This window comes from Aethalodelphis obliquidens, unplaced genomic scaffold (assembly GCF_003676395.1).
Source record: "Aethalodelphis obliquidens isolate GAN/ISIS:26980383/991018 unplaced genomic scaffold, ASM367639v1 scaffold14, whole genome shotgun sequence".
Classification (NCBI taxonomy): Eukaryota; Metazoa; Chordata; class Mammalia; order Artiodactyla; family Delphinidae; genus Aethalodelphis; species Aethalodelphis obliquidens.
The window spans coordinates 7246232-7270819 of NW_020837958.1; the positions used below are offsets into that span (position 1 = coordinate 7246232).

At 36.6% G+C, this 24588-nt stretch overlaps 1 long non-coding RNA gene across 1 annotated transcript in view; it reads left to right on the forward strand.

Moving 5' to 3' along the window:
• The window catches only part of LOC113624807 (uncharacterized), a 224520-nt gene that overhangs the window by 37039 nt on the left and 162893 nt on the right, over nt 1–24588 (forward strand). The window contains exons 2-3 of the long non-coding RNA XR_003434463.1: nt 1198–1288; nt 8509–8550. This is a non-coding gene — a long non-coding RNA (uncharacterized LOC113624807). The remainder of the gene's footprint in view (nt 1–1197; nt 1289–8508; nt 8551–24588) is intronic.

Genomic DNA, 24588 nt, shown 5'->3' on the forward strand with positions numbered 1-24588 from the left:
GATTGGCCACCAAGGTTGCTTATCCCTACAGGAAACTGTCTAAATTCTGCTGGGGAATTCTGAGATGTACTATACTTCAGCATTGTCCCACAGGATTGCTGGGATGCCAGGGTTTTTACCCACAGTCTCCCATTTCTCACTGGTTATCTGCCCCTGGGTCTTTAACTTGCTCACATTTCTGAGTTGCACTCAGGTGCAGCAGAGAGACCTCATAGGCCGAGGCAGAGACATATATGTTCTTGAGGCAGAAAGCTATCAGCATACGAGAACTGTCTGCCGCGGCTTCAGGCAAATGTGGCAGTGATCTGAGGGTGTTTGAGATGGCCAGCAGTTGCCTGTGAGAGAATAAATGTGAAACACCTGGAACTCAAGAAATAGTACATTATTATTGTTGTTGTTGTTATTATTATTTTATTTTTATTATTAAAACTGATTCTAATTTGTAGTAGTTATATTCTATAAAGTTGCCATGAACACTGAGTTAGCAAATACTGTTCCTGGGGGGAATACAGGTTTAGAATCATGCCAGCCTTAGCTTGCAATATTTTTTGTCAACCAATCAATACATAACCTTGTTTTATGTGTGCCTCTGTTGAAAGACACCTTGTTAAATATTGAGTCATTAGCATTGGATGAAGCCTGAATGAAGCTTATCTAACACACATATTTTCTGCAGAAGGCATATCACAACCTTCTTGTACTTAGAAACACTAGACAGCATTTCAGCTCTATGTTTGGGAGCCATTTTAAACAGCAAAATCAGCAAGAAAAAGCACAAAAATGTGAAAATGTGGCCTCAGTAGACCACAGAAAGGAGACTTTTTTACAGTATGAGAACTGCAACAAGAGGGCATATTATCATCGCCTCATTGGACCTCAGCTGGGACTCTGTACATTGGGTTCCACTGTGCCTTATCACTCCTTCATGCATGTTCTTGAATGACTACAAAAACACCCCGAGTATTGCTTTGGGGGTTACTAATAAATTTTAGCAAGTAGGTGAATTTGCAAATATGAAATCTGAGACTAATGAAGAATAACCGTATTATTAGATTCTTTACCGTGTTGGTTATATTTAGAAGGCCCTGACTATAAAGATCAATAATAACTGATATTTATGAGTTGCTGACTATAAGCTAGAATCTGTTCTAATTCCTTTAACTGTATTTTATTCTTAAAACACCTTTGTGGTTGTAGGTACTTCGTGGTTACTTATCTACCAGAATCTAACTGATGAAGACTCCCTTATTTACCCTCACTGGAGAATGAGGATTATTCTTGCCTTGAGGTGAGTTGAAACTTCAAAATGTGGACTTCTGCTACAAAAAGGTTCCTCCTCTCTGTCCCCTTCCCTTTTTTAGCCATTAAATAGCAGTTGCTGTCTTTAGCAAATCTTCCCATATTCGGACACCACAGTGTACTTTATTAGTTTCAGGAAATGCTGTTTTATTATTCCAGGTTTTGTGACACAACTATAGTATTTCTTTTTAACAATCTAGCCCAATAAGCAGCTACTGCTTTAAGGAGGCTCTCTTATTTTTAGAGATTAAACTCTTCCCAAGCTGTATGAGCAATTCCTAACTTCCATCTATATTTCATTTTACTACCTCTCTTTAACCTTTTGTGCTTCATTGTTCTGGGATACTATCCAGACCCACCAAAGGGAAAACAAATCAGGACAAGTTATATTTTCATTCCACCCATGTGCATGCCAAACGTTGTAGGAAATAATAATTGCAAACCCAATGGGAAAATTCTTAGTATATTCATATTAATTTTTTAACAAGAGCATAAAACTTGGATAAAGTATGTCTCTTTAGAATATCAAGCAACAAAAGAGCTAGGTGGGCCAAGAATAAGAAACTATTGAAGGGTTTGATGTTTTATTTATTTGTTTTCTCTTTGTGTGTGTGTGTTTTCTCACTTTTTGGATTTTATATTTGACCCTGCAGTATTTGATTAAACCCTGTGTTCAGATGAATTCTGAATTGCCCATCGTGGTTGTTACTGAAACATAACAAGGATGCTGAAGTAAGAGTCTGAGATTCTTGGATGTGAATGGGACTTTATAAATTCACCTTCACATTTTGAAAGGCACAAAACTGAGTTTCAGAGACTTTATTCAATGTACAGAATATCACACTGTGACAAAGCCAGGACTGAAACATGTTTTTAATTTCTAATCAAGAGTTTATCCTGTTATATCACCATTTTGATTGACAGAGGACCCCATCCCTTCCATTATATGACCTCTCTGAAACTCACCCTGGAAAGAGATAATTCTAGGAGAACATATCCTAACATAACCATGAGATCCCTCAACCTGGAGTTCCTGAAATATGGTGCCGGTCTCACTCAGCATTTTCTCAGTAGACTTGTCTGAGATAGTGTAAATTAAGTTTTCATGATTATATCTATACTTATCTTCCTGGTGTGTACAGTTTATTAATTAACCCCAAGCCTGGTAGGATCTGTATTAAAATGGTAACAATATTTTCTCTCTAGTTATTTTTCAAGGAAGATAATCTTGAACTGTCATCCACTATTTAAAAAAAATGAAATTGAGGGACATATTATAGGGGGTCGTTGAATAATACATAATGTGTATACTCTCCATCTATTCTTCCGTGGTTCTTCCCTGCATAAGGTAGCTGCCTATCTGGGACACACTGTTTTGCTCTTTATCTTGCCATCCTGAAATTAATTAATATATTTTATTCAACAATATTTACTGAGTACTCCCTATACCCCTGTTCTGTGCTAGGTGTTGGAAATACACATCAGAGAGTAAAGCATAGTCCTTATACTTGTGGAGTTTTTGGGAGAGAGTGAGATAGACTCCAATGAAATAATAGCATAAATAAATTTAAATCATATACATAAATGTGAAATCATAAATCTTATGAAGAAAATGAACAATATACAATGTTAGTATGAAAAAGGGTGTTTGACCTAGTCTGACATGTCAAGGGAGGCTCTCCTGGGGAAATAGCATTTGATTTGAGGACTAAAGGGGTAAAAAATGGTTATGGCGAAAAATGGTTATGAGAGCTGATATTCAAAAATAGAGCAGCATGTGTAAAGCCCTGTGGTGAGAGAGAGCATGTTTTATTTGAAGATTAAAAAGAAGGTCTATATAGCTAGAGCTTTGAAAGCTGAGGGGGTCATGGTGTGAGATGATACTGAAGCAGTATTTAGGGCCCAGGCCTTGTTGAGCCATATTAACTATTTTAATTGTACCCCAAGAGCAAAGAGCAAAAACAATTCATTGAAGGATTTTACACAGATGTGATGTATCACCAGATTTGCATTTAGGAACTACCACTCTGCTTGCAGGGAAGAGAATTGATTAAATGGGGTTGAGTGGGAATTTAAAAACTGAAAGAGGAAAGGGAGTGTTTTGATGGTCCAGAAGGATGTGAGGTTCTTTGGTCCAGGCTAGTGTTGGTAATGGAAATAGAAGGGGATGTATTTGAGGTGTATTTAGGAGATGGGGCATTCAGGATTTGTTAATGGAGGTGGAAAAAGAGAGGGTGTGGTCAAAGATGACTCCCAGGCACTTGACATTCTGAAAAGGATTAACAGTGGTGTCATTCACTATGAGAGGGGGAAAAACAAGATTTTAGAGTGTAAAATAGCCAGTGTTTATAGTTTTGGGTGTGTTCAGTTCAAGCTGCTTGTTGTGTGTCAGGAGGGTGGCTGAAGGGTTTGTGTATTGAAGCTCAGAGGAGAATTAGCAGTCATCGACACAAAGATGGAGATGGAAGCTCTGGATATAAATGAGAATTTTTAATGTATTTACTGTATTTTTCAGATGAGACAAACTTAAGTGGAATTAAATGCTATTGAGAAAAGTGAAGTATTGGGGTGAGTAATAACAGAGGGGGAGAAGAGAGTAATTTCTTATGAGATCAGATGAGAATGAAGACTGAAATATAGGTAAGTCATATACTGGAGAATGTATATCTCTTCAGTTATAATGAGAGAGGTGAAGGGGCTCCAGGAATGAAGAAAGTAGTCTTCTGAGGCTGATAGGGAGATGATAAAGGGTTCCTGTGTTATGGCTTACATTTCTCTTTTTTTAGGCAATGAGAGTGGGGCGAGAAGCTGGATAGTCAGAGTTCTGTGGGGAGCACAAAAGTTTAAAAATGATTGTTGTGGAAAGTGGACAAGATTTGTGGACCACAGAAATGTCTGATTTAAAGCAAGCATTAGGGCCTCTTAATTTGAAGATCGTAAAATCTTATAGCATCAATATACTCTTTTGTACCGTTTTGTCAAGTAGTATCCAGTTGCTTGGATGGCAGCAGAGAGAAAGGGAATATTTGATTTCATTCAGGGTTGGTATCTTTCAAAATGGGTTTAATGAATAATAGAAAGGAAGTTTTTGCCAAGAGTGTTTTTGAAATGGTGAATCAAAGAAACTAAACTGGATAATGAGAGAATTAGTGAAAGGGGAAGGTTATTGCGTTGGGGAAAAGGAGAGGGAATTAGCCTAGGTACAAAGGGGTCAATTGACTAAGTCAGCTGGAGTAACAGGGGTCTATGAGCATAGAGACTGATTAAAAGTGTTCAGAGTGGATTTTAAATGATGAATTATGAAGAAGTTTTTAAAGTAATAAAGATAAAGATGATGTTTGGACCACAATGTTGAGTTGGGTGGGGGCATAGAGAGAGTGGGATTAGTACTTTGGAAACGGAGCTGTTTCAGGTGATGATAATAAGTTCTAGGATGTGAATCTGAGTAGGAGCTTAAGGCATCATGTTGGAAGAGATCATCAGAGCTGAGGAAATCAAGTTGAGGATGGATGAGTTAACCATGTGAATGACAATAAAGGTAGAAAAGAAGAGTTTTCAAAATACCAACTTTTTTGATGCAGGGCAGATAAGAATAGGACTACTGGGAATGATGGTTCTGGGAGAGAGGAAAATCATAGAGTCAAATAACAATAGCTCTCAAGGAGCAGCTTTTTATAAGAGAGTGGGGAAGAGTTTCAGAGACTAACCAATCCCATTTCTTCTTCTTGGCCACATCAGAAGACAACAGTCCCCATCCTCCCTTGCAGTTATATTGGGGCCATGCAACTGAGTTCCGGCCATTGGTATGAAAAAGAAGTGATGTTGTCAGTCTTTAACAAGATAATGAAATAACCAGTATATCTACCCTCTGATGTCTTCCCTCCATCTGCCTCTGCTGGATGTTTTCAGAATTAACTTAAAACTGTAAGATGTAAGGAACAAAAGGTGGAAATAGATTGATTTTTGAGTCACTTCTCAGAGGAGAAATGTTCTAACTGCATTTATTAGACAGACCAGTGATGTGATTAAGAATAAAAAGTCTCCCAAAGGGAGGGATCCAAGGCCCATGGAGACCAATGGACAAGAGATGTCTCCCAGAGACTTAGAATCACAAACCCTGTGGAAGAGACTTTCACTGTGTCTGCCAGGAACAGTGCAAAATTGTTTGGACCAGTGAGAATGGTGAGATTTTTATTCTTCACCTTTCCAAATGGGAATATTTACTGCTGATATCCTGTCCCTGCTTCACTACTATATGTATGTATTTTATACATCCATATGTACATATATATGCATGTATTTTATACATACGTATGTATGTATATGTATGTATTTTAGTCCAAAGTTTATGGGATCAGGATAAACCATATCCAAAGAGGAGAGAGAAGGCTGAGACTCATTCTTTATTCCAGAAATTTAGCCAGAAGGAGTGGCTGATGGAGACTTCGGGTTGTTTGGTTATGAGTGAGAATTTTGTATGCATTTAGGCAGGTATTTGTTGACCAGAAGCCTGAACTCTGGCAGGAACTGGTTGGATCTCATCAATTTTATGTCCTTTTTCTAGGAGTAGGAGAAGACTAGATTTCCCAACCTCCTTTGCAATTAGGAAGGAGTCATATGATTAATAGGTCAAGTAAATGTGGGCAGAAATAATGTAGGCTATTTCCAGGCCTGAATTCTCAAACCAGTTGAAATCTCCTCGGCCATTATCTCTCTTGCTTTTTTGTGGATGGAAAAAGGATTCTGAGATGACAGAGACGTGATAGAAGATAACAGGATCTGAGTGAACACTTAGAGGAAAGCTGCCAGGAAATCTTACCTTTCACAACTGAATATGGCATGAGTGAGAACTAAACTTCTATTGTATTAAGTTACTGAATTTTAATACTTTAATACTTATTCAGGTTTGATCTTGAGCTGAAGTGAATTTATATCACACACAAAGAATTCCACAAATATATGGCACTGGCTTATTAGTAGGAGAGTAAGCAGGTAGGACATGCTATTGGAAGCCTGGAAAAAGTTAACTCATCTTTTGTTGAGGCAAAACATTTGGAAAATTGTCACTTCTGGTAACACTTTGAAAGCAGGTGATTTGCCTAACTAAGCTGGCAAGTTTAGTGGAAGAGATTTGAAAAAATCATATAATTAATGTGAGTTGGCTGTTATTGACTGCATTTTGCAAAATGTTTTAAGAAAGGGCTTACATGATGAAAAATTGTCTGGTTTTCTAGTGGAAATGAAAGGGAATATATGGAGTCAAAAATATTTGGGTCACGTAGGGTCAGAAAAGCATCTTTTTAGACTCCAGATAGTAAGAAATGGAATTAAAATTTTCTTGAGTGTCAAAATCCAGTTCAACTTTTCATTTTACCAGAATGGTTTAGGGTGAAGATGAAATAGAGTGTATAGTCTGTGTTCATGTTTATTTCAAGAGATCATCAAGGTAATAGTCATTATAACATAGAGAAAGTCACAGCTCAACAATTATATCTAGAAAGAACTTTGGATGTGTTTATTGGGCCATGAATTGACTAGAAGAAGACAAAACCCAAGCCTAATAAGTTTTGAAAAATAAAAAAAATGTATTGCCAGGAAAACCTCAAGACCAGGTAAAAAATCTGTAATGCTGTTCTAGTTATGAAAACAACTTCCAGTTTCCCACAACTTCCCTAGTTTCCCACAATCAAGAGGCAGCCATTGCCTCAAGGAGGTCACACTAGCTAATCCTCATTTAAGATGTGGCCATGTAGGATAGTGGGAAAGAGAACACTTACTGAGAGAGGAACGTGAGGTCATGGAGAGCTATAACCAAAAGAGATTCGTCCAAAGAGTAGAACCAGTTCATGGAATCTTGACTATCTCCCAGACAAGGATAATTCCCAGTGCCTGGTCCCCTGAATTTCAAAATTACTATGAACCTGTGACTGCCATGTGTCTTCCATTATCTCCTGACCCCTTTCTTTTTGAGGGAAAGTGTCTGATGTGGATATCTTTTTCATACTTCAATATTTTATATTGAAGTGAGGTATATATTTTATCTAAATGAAAAAAGAGTTGCATGTGGACTTGATGTAGAGGACTGGGAATCTCCTGGAATACCTGATTTTGAGTTAGAAACAGTGACCAGATAGTAATTTGGCCTATCCCTCTTAGGAATAAAGAGTGTATTCTATGTGTTGGAGAAAGGACAAAATGTCTGTTCGTTGACCAGAATACTGAGTTGTGGTGGATACCCACAGTCTTATTTCCTCTTCATGGGAACCCTAAAAGTCTATGTTTCAAAACAACTATTTCTGTTAGGTTGGAGCCACATGACTGATTTATGGCTGATGAGATGTAAACAGAACTAACATGTCACTTTCTGGCTGAGGTGAATACTTACATAGTGTGTATTCTCCTCAATATATGTCTCTTCTTTTTGTCTGAATGACACCAAGATGACCTTAATGTCAAAAGATGATTGGAACAACCACAAAAAGGCAGCCTATTTGAGGAAGGTCAGTTGACCTTCTCTTCAGACTGTTTTTTGAGTGAGAAAGAAACTTCTGTGTCACACCGTGAAATTTCAGATGTCTTTGTTCCTGTGGCTTATTCAGGCCTATCTTGACTTATACAGGGGATTAACACTCTTGTGATTAGCAAGGCTTAATGAAAAAAAAACCAAAAACCCTAACGTTCTCCTCAAATTTATAATATATGAATTTTGATAGAAGACAGAATTATCACGGGAAACTATATCTTTAGGAGAAAGTAATGTTTTCGTTAAAGCAAGGAAGTAAAGAAAAAGCTAAGGGAAAAGATTAAAGATAAAAGTGAGCTTGTTTATTATAGAGTTGTGTTTCAAGAAAGCAGAGTCAATAGTTTGAAAATGTAAACATAGGGTATAGCTAGCTAGAATCAAGGAACTGTAGAACATCTTGATGACAGCAACTCTAAAGACTAGAGGGTCAGGTTGAGGGGAGAACTTTCGTGACAGGGATGAAAGGTCTATCACCCAGTTGTATTGTTGGTTTAATTAAACAGTGTGGCTATGGGGTCTAATTGCTGGAGGAATTGTGTTACTCCTTCTGGGGCAGATGGCTGCCAGCTCTTTCTTTCTCATTGCCCCTGAAGCCCAGAGTGGTGACAGTCCCTGGAGCAGTCATGCTTGGATAGCCATTGATGACAGCAAGAATGATTTTGATCCTTGTATTTTGTTTTCCTCAGTTCTTGGACTGCCCCTGATCTTTCTCCAGAGGCTCTTCAAAGGTCAGTGTGTCATTGAGATGGTTCCTGGTTTCTTGAAGCATCTTCAGGCCAATTATCAACTTCTTAATGATGCCATTAGAGATTCCTGGTTGTGACAGCTCTTTCCTGAAGGTTTGATTCTGAAGCTGGAGAATAGTTTTCAGAGGAGACATGATTCCTTTCAGGCTTGCTTTCAGTGTTGCTCCGAAGGCCGTAAATTTGATTTCCCTCCAGCTTTGTACATCTTCTATTTCTCTAGGAAGTTTGACAATGACGTTGTTTACCACACCGAATAGTGCACACACTTTGTGAGGGCCTGGTGTAGAAAGTCTCTATGATCTTGGTATTAGTAAAAAGTGCTTTTCCTGGGAAACAGGATTGCTTCATTCTGCCATAGATAATATAAATTGTATCATGTTTACCTTTGGTGTTGGTGTCTAGAAAGCTTTCAAGGGTACCTGTGGCTCATCCCTTGCATGAAAAGTATTTTGGTACTAACCCTACCTTGTGTTCATGTTTTTTTTCTTTCTTTCTTTCTTTTTATTTTTTTAAACTTTTATTTTCCCATTGTTTAGATCTCATTAGCTTTAATTATTTTTAATGCTCGATGAGTGTATCAAGGTGAATTTAAAGCCTTTTATGGTGGCTATGGTGTTAGAAAGAATTAAAGAGACAAAGAGAAAGAAAGAACTAGTGTAAGAAAGAAATAATAGTTACTGTCAGCCTTCTGTCCATATTCTGCCAGACCTTAGTATTTTAGCGGGTCCTGACTGAGTCTGAACTGCTAGTATCTGTATCTGTGCTGAGGTCACTTTCTGGAAATGTGGAAGGCTGTGATGCATATGTGCTTGAAAGGCTAGAAGTGCCAGGGATTAACAATCCCTGTGAAAATATCTTTATCACTGACTCTCAGGTTAGTATAGAAATACTCCACCTCCCTCACCCCTTGGATGGGATAAGTATGAATTGTTTTGCATCATTTCCTGTTTTGTATCATTTCCCAATTTACCTCACTGGATTGAGCTCTAGTCACTCACTGTGTTACTGAGCTGTCCTCTATGTATCATTTCTCCACCCTCCTGTCACTGTTCCATTCACTTCTCAAAGATGTCCTTGCATTCAAATCCTTGTATTAGGTCTACTTCTAGGGAGACTAAACTAACAGAGAAAAAGAGAAAAAGGGAGGGAGGGAGAGATGGAAGGAGGGAGGGAAGGAGAGACAGAGAGGGAAGAGAGAAGGAGAAAGACAGAGAGACAGAAAAATCCATATTATATTAACAATATATGTTCATTTTGCTACCTGAGGGAGCCTCACTCTTCTTAGGTGAAGTGTTTTCATAGCATTAAGTATGCAGTTTCCTCTGTTGATGAAGGAAGAAACTAAAGCAATTTGAATCACTTTATTAGAGGTATGAGACAGTGAAAAAACACACAAAAAGTTTCTCTAGTTTATTAATATATAACTTTAAAAGCTTATCTGATTCTAAATGTAGATTTTATTGTTTTTATTTTACTCTTTTTTTCAGAACCTTAATTAGAACTGACTCCATACCCAACCCGTCTCTTTTGCACTCTGATAAAGTGCTGGGCCAGGTTTAGCCACTCACTACAAATCTCATTCAAGTTTAGCTCTGTCCTGGGTACACGTACAACTGGAACCATATTCCTTTAGCATCTGACAAATCCTAAGTAATAAAAAGTCTTAACCTATGACATACACCTTCAAGGACCAGGAAGAAAATAATATTAATCCAGTTTTTTTACACATTTATTCTGAACAAAGCATTGATGCCAAAGAAACAAAAATGCATAGTGCATTGGCAAATTAAAATCAATTTAAGAAGAAAAGATATACTGTATTTATTTATTTATTTATTCATTTTTTTTCAAATAGCAGCACTGAATTGGATACTCTGAGGTACAACAACAACAAAAAATACATCAGACACTATATACCCAATAGAAATGCATTATATATGTGCACCTGAAGACTGACTCAGGAAAACAACAAAATTTGTAATATCCCACAACTGGAAACAAGCCATTCTACGGAAGAATGGATAAACAACATGGGATACATTCATGCAGTGAAACATGATACAATAATGAGACTCTAGAAACTACAAGTACATGAAACAACATGCTCATAAATGTAAACTAGAATCAAAGAAGCCAGGTATAAAATAGTACATTCATTTGATACCATTTATATGAAGTTTAAAATTAGGCTATGTTGTTACAAATCAGGACTGTAGATTTCCATCGGGGCAAGGGTAGTGACTGAAAGGGAACACGAGGTGGCTTCTGGTGTTTTGCTAATTTATTTAGTTTTCAATCTGGATATTAGCTATATGGATATGCTAGCTTTGTGAATATCTATTTATCCAGATGTACATTTGTGATTTATGTACTTTTCTGAATCTGTAATATTGAGATATGTATTTCTCCATATATACAGATACAAATCAGACGTGTTTTTGCTTTGAGTTCAAATCTGCTAAGAGAGATGTGGTATATAAACATATACCTTTAATTGCATGTTAAAAGTATCAAGAATCACACATATGTTACAAGTCAAAGGTCCTAGAATTAAAGATGAGTTAGAACTGCTCTTATACCTGGGTAGAATCTGAAATGCTTAATGGAATTAATTAATACACTTTGAGATTAGCCTGGAAGGATGAGTAGGGATTGCCATGTGAGTGGAGAGTGGAAGGGTCTAGGTGGAGGAACAGGAAGAAGCAATGTGCTGGCATGTTCTAAAAACAGTTTTCCTGTGTGGTCTGTACATTAGGAGCTATGGAAGACAAGCCAGATGAGAAGTTGGTGCCGGATGGTGGAAGGCTTTCAACAATAGACTGAAGAATTTTAGTACATTTTGTTGAGTGCCAGTGTTTCTGAGCATAGTCGACATGATCGGAACCATACCTAGAAAGAAAGTGAAATCACTAAGAAATAGGAAAGGTTGGTGTGAGGCAATTCTAGATGAGGAAAGCCAGAAAGGACATATGGAAACGATAGAACTCACTAGACTTAACAGCTGGTTGAGCTGACAACAAGAACCCAAAATTGAACCTATATTTTTATGGTTGATTAACTAGGTTTGGAGAGAAGGAGATTATGAGACTCCATTTGGGGCAGATTGAGTTTGAGTGGCTAGCAGGTTATTTAGAGGTTGGGCAAGTACTTTGTAAACACAAGACTGGAGCTCACGGAGAAAGGCTGAGATTTGAATTTGGGAGTCATTTGCATAAGTGTGATTGACGTGATCAAGGACCAAAGTGAAGGAAAAACCCCAAAACGCTGTGCTGCATCTTTGTAACTTCACATCCAATGCTGTAGAGCATTAAAGTCAAATGAGTGGAAATATAGCTAATAGTATACAACAATAGCAACAACAATGACACTGTATATGTTTCTTGCGTGTGAGACATGTCTTGTTAACCGTTGTTATCTTCAGTCCTTTCAGAGCCCCCTGGCACATAGTAGGCATTTGATAAATGTGTTTTTTAAGTTAATTTTATTTGCATAATGCTTTACCACTTTTAAATTCCATCATCAGTATCCTTAACACCTCAACAACTTTATCATTTATACCACAAAAGTGCTATGCAACAATTAAAATTTTATACTTAAAAAGAATATATTTTTCAGACATATTAAAAGGGAATCATATTTTCATCACACACTGTAGTTAATGAGCAACCTCCTCCCATTTAGCCTGGCTCCTAGTGTAAGTCAGATACAATTCACAGTGGCCATCACAAAGGAAACTGTGAAAGGAGAAGGAGAAAGGTAGCTGGCCTCACTTCAGAGAGAGTATGTTTTGTCACACTGCAGACCAACATCTGTTAAAAATTAGTGCAGTTTTGCTAGAGAGTTTCCAGCATGATGTTACAGTGCAGTTTCTCCAGAAAAATAGCTGTAATTATATCAACTTTACAGGGATAGTCTAAGGGATTAATGGGGTAAAGCTTGTAAACACAAAGAGGAAATTCTTGAGCACTTAGGAGAGGTAATGCAAATGTTAGTTTCCTTATTACCATCAGCAAGTTCACCAGTTACCTGGGTAACAGCAGTAAAACTCTTCCAAGAATATCCAAGGTAAATCTCCTAATGGAGGAACATAAAGTTACCTGCAGCCCAAGGACACAGTCCTAATCGAACCATAACTCTAGTTGTAAAAGTTCTTGACCCTCCTTGCATTTGGAATGCACAAGGTGTCCATCGTTACACCTGCTGCTTATTATCACCTAATGATAGATATGAATTCTGAGCACAAGTTTGTTCTTCTCTTAAATGCCAAACCTACAAAATGATTGTTAATAGTAATCATCTGATGGTCAGATGACAAAAATATGCACGGAAAACCCTGGTCATATTCTACTCCCTTTAGTAGAAACAGAATAGCAATCTTGTTCTACTCAAATTTTTAAGCCATTAAATGAGTTTTAAGTACTTAGTCTTACAATCTCTTTGCATTACAACATGCCAACGAGAGTAAATATGGAACCCTATTCTAATTTCCATATTCATCCACACAAACTAGAATGATAGCAATGAAGACATCACTTTGGTGTTATGAATTATTCTCATATCTCCTGTTCATCCCTTTTATACATTCTTTTAACCGTCAATGGAGGTCTCTTTGCTCTGCTTCTGGCCTTCCATTTATTCTGCCCTTTATCCTAACCAATAAAGATAGATGGATAGATGATTAGGTAGATGGGTAGATAGATAGGTAGACAGACAGATAGACAGATGTAGATATATGCATAGATATACAGATATATATGTGATATGTAATATAGTTTATAAATAAATATTGTCATAATTTTTAATTTGCAAAACAAGAACATATTATTCTTAGGTCTATTAATTTTATGTTGCATGTCATTTGCAAAATGAGGACAATTTATAATCTCTTTTATTGTCCTGAAGATTATGCGAGATTTATAGGACACATATATTATTCACATTTGACAAAAGTTGAGCTTATAGATTCTAAGTGACTTGCTGAAGGTCACACAGTCAGTAATGAACAGCTAGATTGTGTATCAATTAGGGTAGTTTTGCAGAGAGCAAAATAAACCTACCTAAAGGGAAAAATGAATTTGTTAGGCTTGGAGGTGCTCACCGAACTCAGAAAAGCTGAAGAATCAAGCCCATAAATCAACTTACGAAGTCTCTGTGTCGTCTCAGGAGCATTGCTGGAGCAAATTATTTCTATTGTCTGCTTTGTTTGTCTCTCAAGATTCAAATTCTATGGAGGGGAGAGTTTGGTTGGTCTTGTGTGCGTTTGCTTTTTCTCCAGACACCTTGATGAAGTCCTACCAGATTGTGTCAAATGGGAGGAGAGTCCCCCCAAAGAGGTAGAGTAAATGCTGGTGAGATGCAGTGCCGCAAATGTCCCCACAGCCTATATCCTAGGCTTTCTGTTCCCAATTCTAATACCTTTTCTGTGATTGGAGTAGGTTTTTGCTCCTTGGAGTCAGAAGGTTCTACAGCCTTAGACATACTGGCAGTCAGCTTAAACAATTTGAGAAATGAGCTAGAGGGTTAGACCTCTTTCAGAATTATGTTAAGATGCATGTACCCTGCTTTCATCAGTAACCTCACCACCAGTTCCTGACTACTGTTTCACGTTTGTGAGGACCAATGAGGTTGCTGCAGGTGGTCCCATTCTAGATAGAATGAAATACAAAATAATTGGTAAAAGTAATAATACCGCTGTCACTATATAAATGATAGGCTGTATTGTAACAAGGTAATACATTCTCCAGATTTAATTAGCTTGGAATGTGAGTTATAAGTTCTTTGTGAAGGAGGGGATTAATTAAATTCTTTGCAGGAGGGGAAAAAGCAGTCTGAAAATTTTCAAGACAAATAGGTAACATTTTTTCAGATTAATTAAAGCCAGTGCTCATTATTTCAACCTTAAGGCCCTGGTTGCTACTCTTCATTTTTGCAAGTAGAGGGCTAGGCAAATGGAAAGAGGAAAGAAGTTAGAAGAAGAAACAAAAAGATAAGGAAAGCAGAAGATTCAATAAACTCTAACTTTCTGGCAACAATGTTTATAGCCCACCATTTATTCCATCATAAGTGCCAATGTGGGGAAGGAAAAATAATTTTCTATCTAACCTTTTAGGTTCTAGGCTGAGACATCTCCTGTAATAAAAGACAGATTAACAGGAGAAAAACAAACAGAAATTTAGGGACACGTACACCCCCTGTATACATGGATGAGACAAAGAAAAACTGAGTAACTCTCCAAAATGGCCCAAGCCACTACCTTGAATAACATATTTAGCTAAAGACTAAAGAAGATGCTGTGGGTGGTGGAACCAGTTACTATGGGGGAGGCTGTCAGGAAAAGCATAGTAAACAAGGGTAGGGTTTTCATGCAAATTTAAGTCCCCGCTTCTCTGCCGATAAGAGGTTCCACAGATTTGGTCATCCTCTTCTGGTCCAGAGAGGTAGATACTCTTACAAATGGAGATTTCCCTTATAAATGTAAATTTGTCTTACAAAAGGGTAACTTCTACTTGTTTTCAGAACTTCTTATGTGTGTGCAATTTCTTAAAAATAAGCAGCTCAGATAATCAATATGCTGAAGAAGCACATTTGGGGTGGCAACTTGTGTTCCCTTCACCAATCAACAAGTTTTCTAAGGGAACCCAGACAGAGGAATGGTAAATAACATAACGCTGAAGATACCTGAACCATTTTACCAATTGCATTTATTAAATAACAGTTTTATTTGTTCCCAGGATTGGTGGTCAGAATAAATACACTAAATTTATTTATTGAGGACTACCCATTTGCCCAGACCCATAGAAGTTATTATGGAATGGTAAAATAGCATGGCTTTGAGGTAACATGTGTCGACTTTTAAAAAAATGCACAACGTGAGAGTTGCGAGTTAAGTTTCATTTGGGGGCAAAATGAGGGCTGCAGCCCGGGAGACAGCATCCCCGATAGCTCTGAGAAGCTGCTCCAAAGAGGCAGGGGGGGAAGGTCAGTATATATGTGATTTTGATGAAGGGGGAGTACATGCAATCAAGCACATATTTTTTACAGAAGGTTTCTGCTAGTCTTGTGCAGGTTACTGCTCGTCGCGAGAAGCAGGCGTCACCATGAAGGATTTTAGTGATTTTCTAGATATGAGGAGATACAAGAACTGGGCTCATAAAATTATCTCCTGAAAATATCTATAACTATCTGAAGAGCTGTTCTGCCAGTTTTCTTCCAGAGCCCGGAATGCCTCATTTCTGCTCTCTACCTGAACTCTTTTCAAGAGGTGTTGAAAGTCAGCAGCTGCTGCAGCACATGATCTAATCCTCGTATGGGTAGATGGCAAGTGCCAGTGGAACATGCCAGTTTGTAGCTGACACATGTCTGGGTGATTTGGCCCCTGATATTTACATAAGCTTGGGAAACTTTGTTAACCTCTGAGCCTTAATGAAATCATCAGTAAAATTGTGACAATAATTCCTGTAGATTTATTGAAAAATGAATCTGTGAACATTTTCATACATATTGGGTAACTGCAAACATTTGTTCACATTTGCTCATGGTGCCATAGAGGATACAAATATATTTAAGGCCTCATCAGTAATTTAAGTTCTTCTGTTAGAATATCTAAAAGCCAAAACATTGAAGCACCAAATGCTGATGAGGATGTGAGCAACAGAAACTCTCAATTATTGCTGGTGGGAATGCAAAATGGTACAGCCATGATGAAAAACATTTTAAGACTTTCTTATAAACCTAAGTACACTCTTATCATACGGGGTAGCAATTGTGCTCCTAGCTATTCACCCACTTGAGTTGAAAACGTATTTAAAAAAAACAAAACTGCATGTGAATATTTATAGCAGCTTTTTATACAGTTGCTAAAACTGGACATAACCAAGATGCTATTCAATAGTTGAATGAATTAACCAACTTTGGTATAACCATTCAATGGAATATTATTCTACAATAAAAAGAAACGAGCGATCAAGCCTAAAAGACATGTAGGAACATTAAATACACATTTCTACAAGAAAGAAGCCAATCTGAAAAGGATGCATATTGTATGATTCCAATTATATGACGTTCTGGAAAAGACAAAACTATGGAGAAAGTAAAATGATCAATGGTTTCAAAGTTTAGGGTAAGAATGAATAGGCAAAGCACTGGGGATTTTTATGATGGTGAAACTATTCTTTATCATACACGTAATGTATTGTACGTCACAGGATTTATATTTTGAAAATGCATAGAATCTCACAGCACAAATAACGTATCATAATGTTTGCAAATTTAAAATACCGTGTAGGAGCTCAAGGTGTCACGAGCAGGAATGTAGGCTCTGTCAAGAATATCCATCTGTATTACAAATGTATGAAACAACCTCACTGAGGAGCGTAAAGGGGTGAAAATGCTGACCTAAGTAACTTTGGAAATGAGTGGAGTATGTAATACTAAGACTAAAAAAAAGAAAAACCAAACCCAAAACAAGTAAAAAAAACTGCACAGGCTCACTGTGCTGTGATTGATAAATTGTTTCCTCTGGGGGTAGGGGTTAATGCTTCTGATACTTCTATACATGTATACTGGAATTGAACAATTAAGCAAAAGGAGGGTGGATAGTGGGAGCCAGGTTTCACACTGTTGGGGTGGGAATTTGTAGATAAGCAAGAGAAGGAGGCTAGAATAAAACATGCGGTAAGGGCTTAGAGCTGGAGACATCGGTAAGAACTCATGTTTAACTTAATATAAATAGATATGGTTCCATATAGAAATATTTAAAATGAATATGTGTATATACATGAGTTAGTTACATATGTGTTTCTTTTCTCTGACTGCTGAGAAGGCCTGAAAGAAATGGCACTGCAGTAGCAGTGAGCGTAGCTACCACCCAGATCTTTGTTTCTGATACCCTTTACTAGAAAAAAGAACCAGAGGTCCCTGGAGAAATGACTGATGCTAGGCAACATATGAGATGACTCTAGAGCATCTTATAGTGTCATAAAATATGCAAGTGCTCAAACAAATAAAGGAGGAAACTATACAGATATGAGTGTGTCTTAAGAGGCACAGGAGCCAACTGAAAGAACTCCTAATGGCCAAAACTGGAAAAATTTGTGAAGTAATACTGGATTATAACCCAAAATATAAAATAAATATCCATGAATCCATATAGATGTAAACAAATATTTGAGTAAATTAATAAATGGGGGGAAGAGACAAGTCTTCCGTGCAGAAGAATTCTAAGTAAATTTTGTAGATTGTCTGTCCTCAAAGAGAGGGAGCATAAATCTACAGTCTTTATATGGCCTTTATATGGGCTTTATGTGGGCTGTGAACAGTGACTTCCTTCCAAAGAGTACAGCATGGAAAAGGGGGAAACTAGAGTAATTTTATAGTGCAGAAACCTGACAAATGCTACTTCAGCAAGGTGATCAAGGTCAACATCAAGTCATAAAATATGTTGATAGTATGTACCTTTGATATGATAGGAATTGAATGAAAATGGATACAGTTTTAGAGTCTTTTATATTCAATAGCACTGGAGACCCAGCAAATTTGCCTTCACCTGTGTACCATAGAATTTTTTTAACATGAGAAAAAATTTCATCACTTTGCATTAAGTGACTTTTCATTGTTTCCTTTTAGTTGCATCTTAACATCATACTAAATAAGTTCACTTTTTTTGTTCTTTTATAAGGATGCCTGTGAAAAGTATAAATTGCAAATGGTCATTTTTGAAGAGTCTTCAGAAACACAATTCTAATAACTGTCTTTATCTGCCATAAATAAAATTCTCCTTACCCTCCTTTTTTTGTTTGTTTTGCTTTTTATTAGAAAAATCATCTTTTCAGATTAAGAGGAGTATTTCCTTCTCATTACTAGGAATAAGATTCTATGAGGGAATGAATTTCTGTTCTTTTTGTTGCTGCAGTTTTCCCATCATTTAAAGAAGTATCTATCAAAGAGGACACTCAGTAAATATTTAATAAATCAATGCATCATTGCATTGTCTGCATTTGCCTTTTAAATACTTCCCTCTACCTGGGGAGATGCTAATTGAAGCTATGGAAGTGGCTGGGATTGTTATGTTAAAACAGATTCTTCCCATATCTCTACACTTTGGGTTAAATGAGAAGGAAATAGCGACAAAATAGGTGGAGATAGTATCAAAGAGGGGGGAGAGAACTCAGATGATGTAGTGTCATGGCATCCAAGGGAGGCCAACTTTTAAAAAATGAGGTCCTCCACAATGAATATTTCAGAAAATAATGAAGAGCAAGCTGTTAGATTTGTTAGTATGGAAGACAAAGATAAATTTTGAGAGAGCAGTTAAATGACAGGAATAAACCACACAGATCCGAAGATGTTAGTAAGTAAATTAGTAATTGGAAATTGATGTAGTGAGTAAAGAATTTTCTTATTACTTCATGGTTGTGCATATATGTGTGAGGTCATACATGCCGGGCTTCTAATATTTCTTGGCACACAGTAAATGTTGTTGCTGTTCTTTATATAATAATTACTATTCCAAAATGTCTTGGATAGTTTAAGCTTAAAAGTGAGAACATGTACATTATATATTGTTCAAGTAGTCTTTGTGATCCTTCACAGCCTTAACCATAATGCTGAATGCACAGCACACTTTTATAAATACCATTAATTTTACTTGTATATTAATTATTGTATATTCTGATTACCCTTTTCTCGACATCCACAGCAGTCTTACTTCTGTTGCAAAATAATGGATAAAATTTATAGAAATAACAAGTTAATACCTCAATTTAGTAAACAGAAAAAAATGTCACAAATAGTTTGGGAATAGCATGTAGTAATCAAAAATTCATTTGTGAATCCTGGTACAATTTGTAGAGCGCCTTAATTTTCATTGTTTTAATGAATTTTACAGCCACCCAATAAGGAAGCAAGGCATAATATTATCAATTTCCAGAGAAGGTAGTAAAGTTTGTAATTGGGCTTGGATTTAGAAAACTTCCAGTGTTTTTCTCTGTTTGTATGACCTTAGTCATTTCACTTAACCATTTCTAGTTTTAGTTTCTTCACCTGTAAAATAGTTATGTCTACCTTATAGACATATTGAGAATATGTCCATCTTTTTTTCCATTGCCATGCCATGCACAAGCAGATATAGCCATAAACCAATTCTGAATATGGAAACAAATAGAATATGTAGTTGACAAATATAGTAGCTGAGATTAAACTTAATCCTTTGGATGCTCAAAAGTTTTTCTCGTACCTTCGGTCACACTGATATTTGGAAGTGCTAACATTTGGCATATCCTATATTTATTACATATGGCACTTGAGTATTAGGTTCCTAAGTTTATTCAAGAACATTTTAATAATCATTCGTTCTGCTGAAAATCTAATGCAAAGTTTAAGTCTCTCTAAAGGTAGATAATAGCTTAGAGAAATTACTCAGAAGTTCCTTTTATTCCACAATATCTCAGAAATAGAGAGCAGATAATGAGAGTATATTCTCAGTCTTAATGTAATAATCCCCAGTGGAGATCTTCACATTTTTAATTATTTAACGATGTCATTTCAATATTATCTGTCCGCTATGAATATTTCATGTTCATCAAAAATTCCCTGAAAAAGTAAAAATAACCTGTACATTAGTTAAAGAAGACAGTATCAATAATAGCATCCAAATGGTATTTCACTGCCTTTGGCATGAGGAATAGATTTTAATCCAATGGTTCAAATCAATCATCTAAAGTTTTTGTAAGAGTACACAGACTGGGGGCATGTTAACAAAAGGAATCTTGGAAGTAGGGCTTGAATAATGAAGCAGTATTGGAAATAAGTTCTGTCTCCAAACTGGATATTCTTCAGGAACACGTAGAAGAATCTCTAAAAGTCAAAGCTGAGCCATCTCCATTGCTATGACCAGTGTGAACAACATATATTACGGACTGAATTATGTTCACCCCAAATTCATATGTTGAAGCCCTAATCTCCGATGTGACTGTATTTGAAGATACGGACTTTAAAGAGGTAATTAAGGTTAAAGTAGAGTGAGGTACTAATTCCGTATGACTTGCATCCTTTAAGAAAAGGAAGGGACACCAGGGTTGTGCACACACAGAGAAAGGGCCATGTGAAGACACGGCAAAAAGGTGGCCATCTGCAAGCCAAGGAGAGAAGCCTCGGAAGAAACCAACCCTGTTGGCACCTTGATCTTGGACTTGCAGCCTCCAAAATTATGAGAAAATAAATTTCTGTTGTTTAAGCCACCCACTCTGTGGTGTTTTGTTATGGCAGCCCTAGGAAACTAATACAACATGCTTCCATGAGGAGGCATCATGATCTTTGGAATATCAAGAGCAGAAGTGTAAAATTAGACAATTATGGGAAATATAGTTAAATAATATGAGTTAACGTATATAGAACATCTAGTATGTGTTGGGTGGTTGAGACAGATACCTTTTAGCTCCAAATCAAACCTTTAATGTTGACATTATTAGCCTCAGGATGCAGATGTGAAAAATAAGTGTTAGAGGAATTAAATAACTTCCTCAAATCAAAGAGATGAAAAGTAATTGATAGATTATAACCTAGTATTTTTCAACTTAAAGTGATGACCTTGTTATTATGTCATAATTTCAGTCTCTGAATTTTTCTGTAACTAAGGCTTTGGCTCTATGTTCTTATACTTTTCTCAGTCTCTCTCTCTCTCTCTCACTCTCTCTCTCTCTCTCTTTCTCACCATCCCTCCCTCCCTCCACCTTTCTCTCTCATTGTCTTTCTTATCTCTCCTACTTTTGCTCATACATTGCCTATGTTTAGGAAAGATAGTGTCCTACACTATCTCCTTCCAGTTTACAGAGAGACCAAGCTGTAGAGAATAGAGTTAGAAGGACTTTGCTGATTTACTGAGGACAACTTGGCATCAGCTCAACCTAGAACCTATTTTGCCTGCCTCTAACCATTTTGTTTTCAATTACTATTTACCTTGGCAACAAAATCAGACACTTTAAATGCATTAGTCTCATTGATAACTTAATTAAAATACAGCTTCCCATTTCATTAGAAAGCAATCAACTGCCTCTCCTCTCTCTGAGAGACTAGGAAACAAGATGGAAACCATTGAAAAGGGAACTATTGGGAGAGTTTTTGAAGGTTATCAGGAAAGGTAAGGTGTTGGGAAGCTCTGCTTATGGAACAAAACAATTAATAGTGGGCACATTAGCCTTCTCTTTTTACTGTGTTCTCTCCCTCAATTTTTACCCCCTTTCCTCTGGCCTCCTCCCCATCTCCTCCTTCCCCTTCCCCTTATGGGCATCTCCCATAAGGGTACCCTTTCTCTGGAAAACTGTTTGGTTTGTTTCTAAAGAGGCTCTCATGAATGCATGAAATTGAGTAATTACAGATGTGCCATCTTGGTAATTTTTCCAACATTTTACATTGTTTCGAACTAGAGAAATTTTGATGCAAATGGTTCAAGATGCTTCCACTCATTGACACAGTGTTTAATGTTTTATCTCTTTTACTATTTGTAAGAACCCCAAAGAATTGTAGCATGGATTATTCCCATTTGTTAGATGCAGAAATTGTGTCATGAAGAAGTTAATTTACATGTCAGAGACCACAAAGCCTTAAAGGTAAACTTTAGTAGCCTAAACCTATAGATTGTACTTGTCATCGCTTCTTTAGAGTACATATTGAGTGTCTGTATATTATGCAATTTGTAATATCATTTCAGAAAGTGAGAAAGTAACAACATCCTTCTTAAATACGCAATAAGCAATATATTTTTTATATGTTAAGCTATTCAAACTGGAATTTATATGTTTGCTTCCTAAATTTGGTATTCCTAAGTTCTTAGATATAGGTGAAAGACTTCCTTGCTACATCTGGATATGTAAGAAAAAATAGGAATATTAGACTATCAGATCTAAAAAAGAGAATATGATAAATTTACTCCTCTCATTTGTGCTTGACCCATATTTTATTGTCAGGTATGTATGTGCATATGTGTGTCTTCTTTTGAGGGTTGGGAGAGGGAGAGATTATAGCTAATGGTTAAGAGCATAGGCTTTGGGGTAAAAGTATCTGAGTTAAGCCACTGGTAAATATTTTTTCTTGGGCAGGCCACTTATCCATTTATGTCTCAAGTTCTTAATTGGAAAATAGGGAGAATAATAGCACTTGCAATATTGAGTTCTTGTGAAATGAAATGATAAGCTACATGTAAAAATATTTAATACTTGTCACGTCTTAATTACTCATTAACAGCTGGCTATTTTTCTTTTCATAGCACTTTACTGCTAGATTATCTATTCTGTGCAATGGGTGGATAACAGGACAAGTTCTCATGGCAATAAAAGATTGTCACACTAAGGTATGTGTATCATTTGGATGCACTAAAAGTAATGTTAGTAATGTCTTCTGATTGTCAGCAATTGGTTGTCCAAAATTAGCAGTTCTTTGCAAAAGGCATTCCAAACCTGGGATGTCAAGAGTTGGAAGATAATCAGAGTTTTGGTTGTTTGTTCTTGAGTTAGAAAGAAAACTACAAAGTGTTACGTGCAGCATTTCAAAGTGGCTTCCACTAAGGAGGGTAATATTCCAAGTCAGGATCCATAATATGTAGTCTATCCAAGCCTTTCTTCTAGATGTCTCCTGAACTGTCACCTCTGTCTAACTACACACATACATCCAGAAAATATGGAGATGTCAATATAAAGGGTATATTTTCTCTATCTGACTAAATAACATTTACATTTTCTTATTATGGAAGTTTATTAACACCCCAGAATGTATGTAATACACAGAAAACACATAAAGAAAAAAATCATCCATTAACCTACCATCCAAAATTTTTCTGTTGTGGGAAAAAAGACCACCCAAATGAGGAAAACAAAGGCTTATTTATTCAGAGCTTACTATAGCAAGGGAAATAGCCACTATCACTTGTGTTTAGTAGAGACTCAAAGGCAGGCAGAGGAGTGGGAAAGCTTCATAGTTAAAAATGGGGAAGGCTTCAGGAATGCCTTGAAGGGAGGCTTTTGGCATGAGGAAACTGTCATGGGCTAACTAGAAGTAGGGCATATTATGGGATCGGTTAGAAGTATTGGTTGGTCCTAAGTTCGAAGTGAGAGCAAAAATTAGGGAAACTATCAGTTATTAGTCACAGCCAATTGTTTTAGACGATTATGAATGTTACAGGGGTTATTGTTTGGCTTCCTGATTTTCTTTTTTTTTTTTGCTAGAGATGATGGTCTGACCTTGCAAGTCTGACTTGTAGATAAGTAGTGTGGTTTTCTGGCGTGGTTGCTGCTGATCGTGGGCCAGTGCTCTAGTTTTATATATGGTCTGGCTGTTGTCCATTTTATATTCAGTCTGTCACCATATTTAATATAGTGTGTTTTATTCCAGGTCTCCTTATCCCACTACCAAGACATATGTTTTATTGTAGAGCAACTAACAATTTTTACAGGTAGAAAAAAATGTGTATTAATTAATCATATCCAATTCCCCAAAGAATTATGTCTGGGGTTTCATTCATTGTATATGCAGAGCACCTATTATGTGGCAGGTTCTGATGGATCCAATAAGTTAATGATGGCATAGTTTCTTACTTCAGAGAACCTAGAATTTTGCAGGAGTAGACATGAAATGGGTCTAGATAGCCTGTTTTCTTAACCATTTTCAATTGAGTGACGTCAAGCACTTACGCTTGAAGTAATCATATATTAATTCATGGTCTTTGACCTGAAAAATTATAGAGGGTCACTATACAAATGGAGAAATATACAAGTTTAAAGTGTGTAATTCTCAAAGTTAAATAAGTGTTTAAAAAAATGAAAGTAATTCTGTATTTTAAACTGAAATAATTAGCTCTCTGAAAAGTCTGTAATTAGTATATCATTTGAATTTTGAATTAATATTGCAGATAGAAAATTACTACTTATTTCAGATGAATTTCAGTTGCTAAATCAAATGCAATTGAATCCAGTTGGATGTTCTCAATGTACTGTACTGTTTTTATTAATGAAAATTAATTTAAACTTGGAT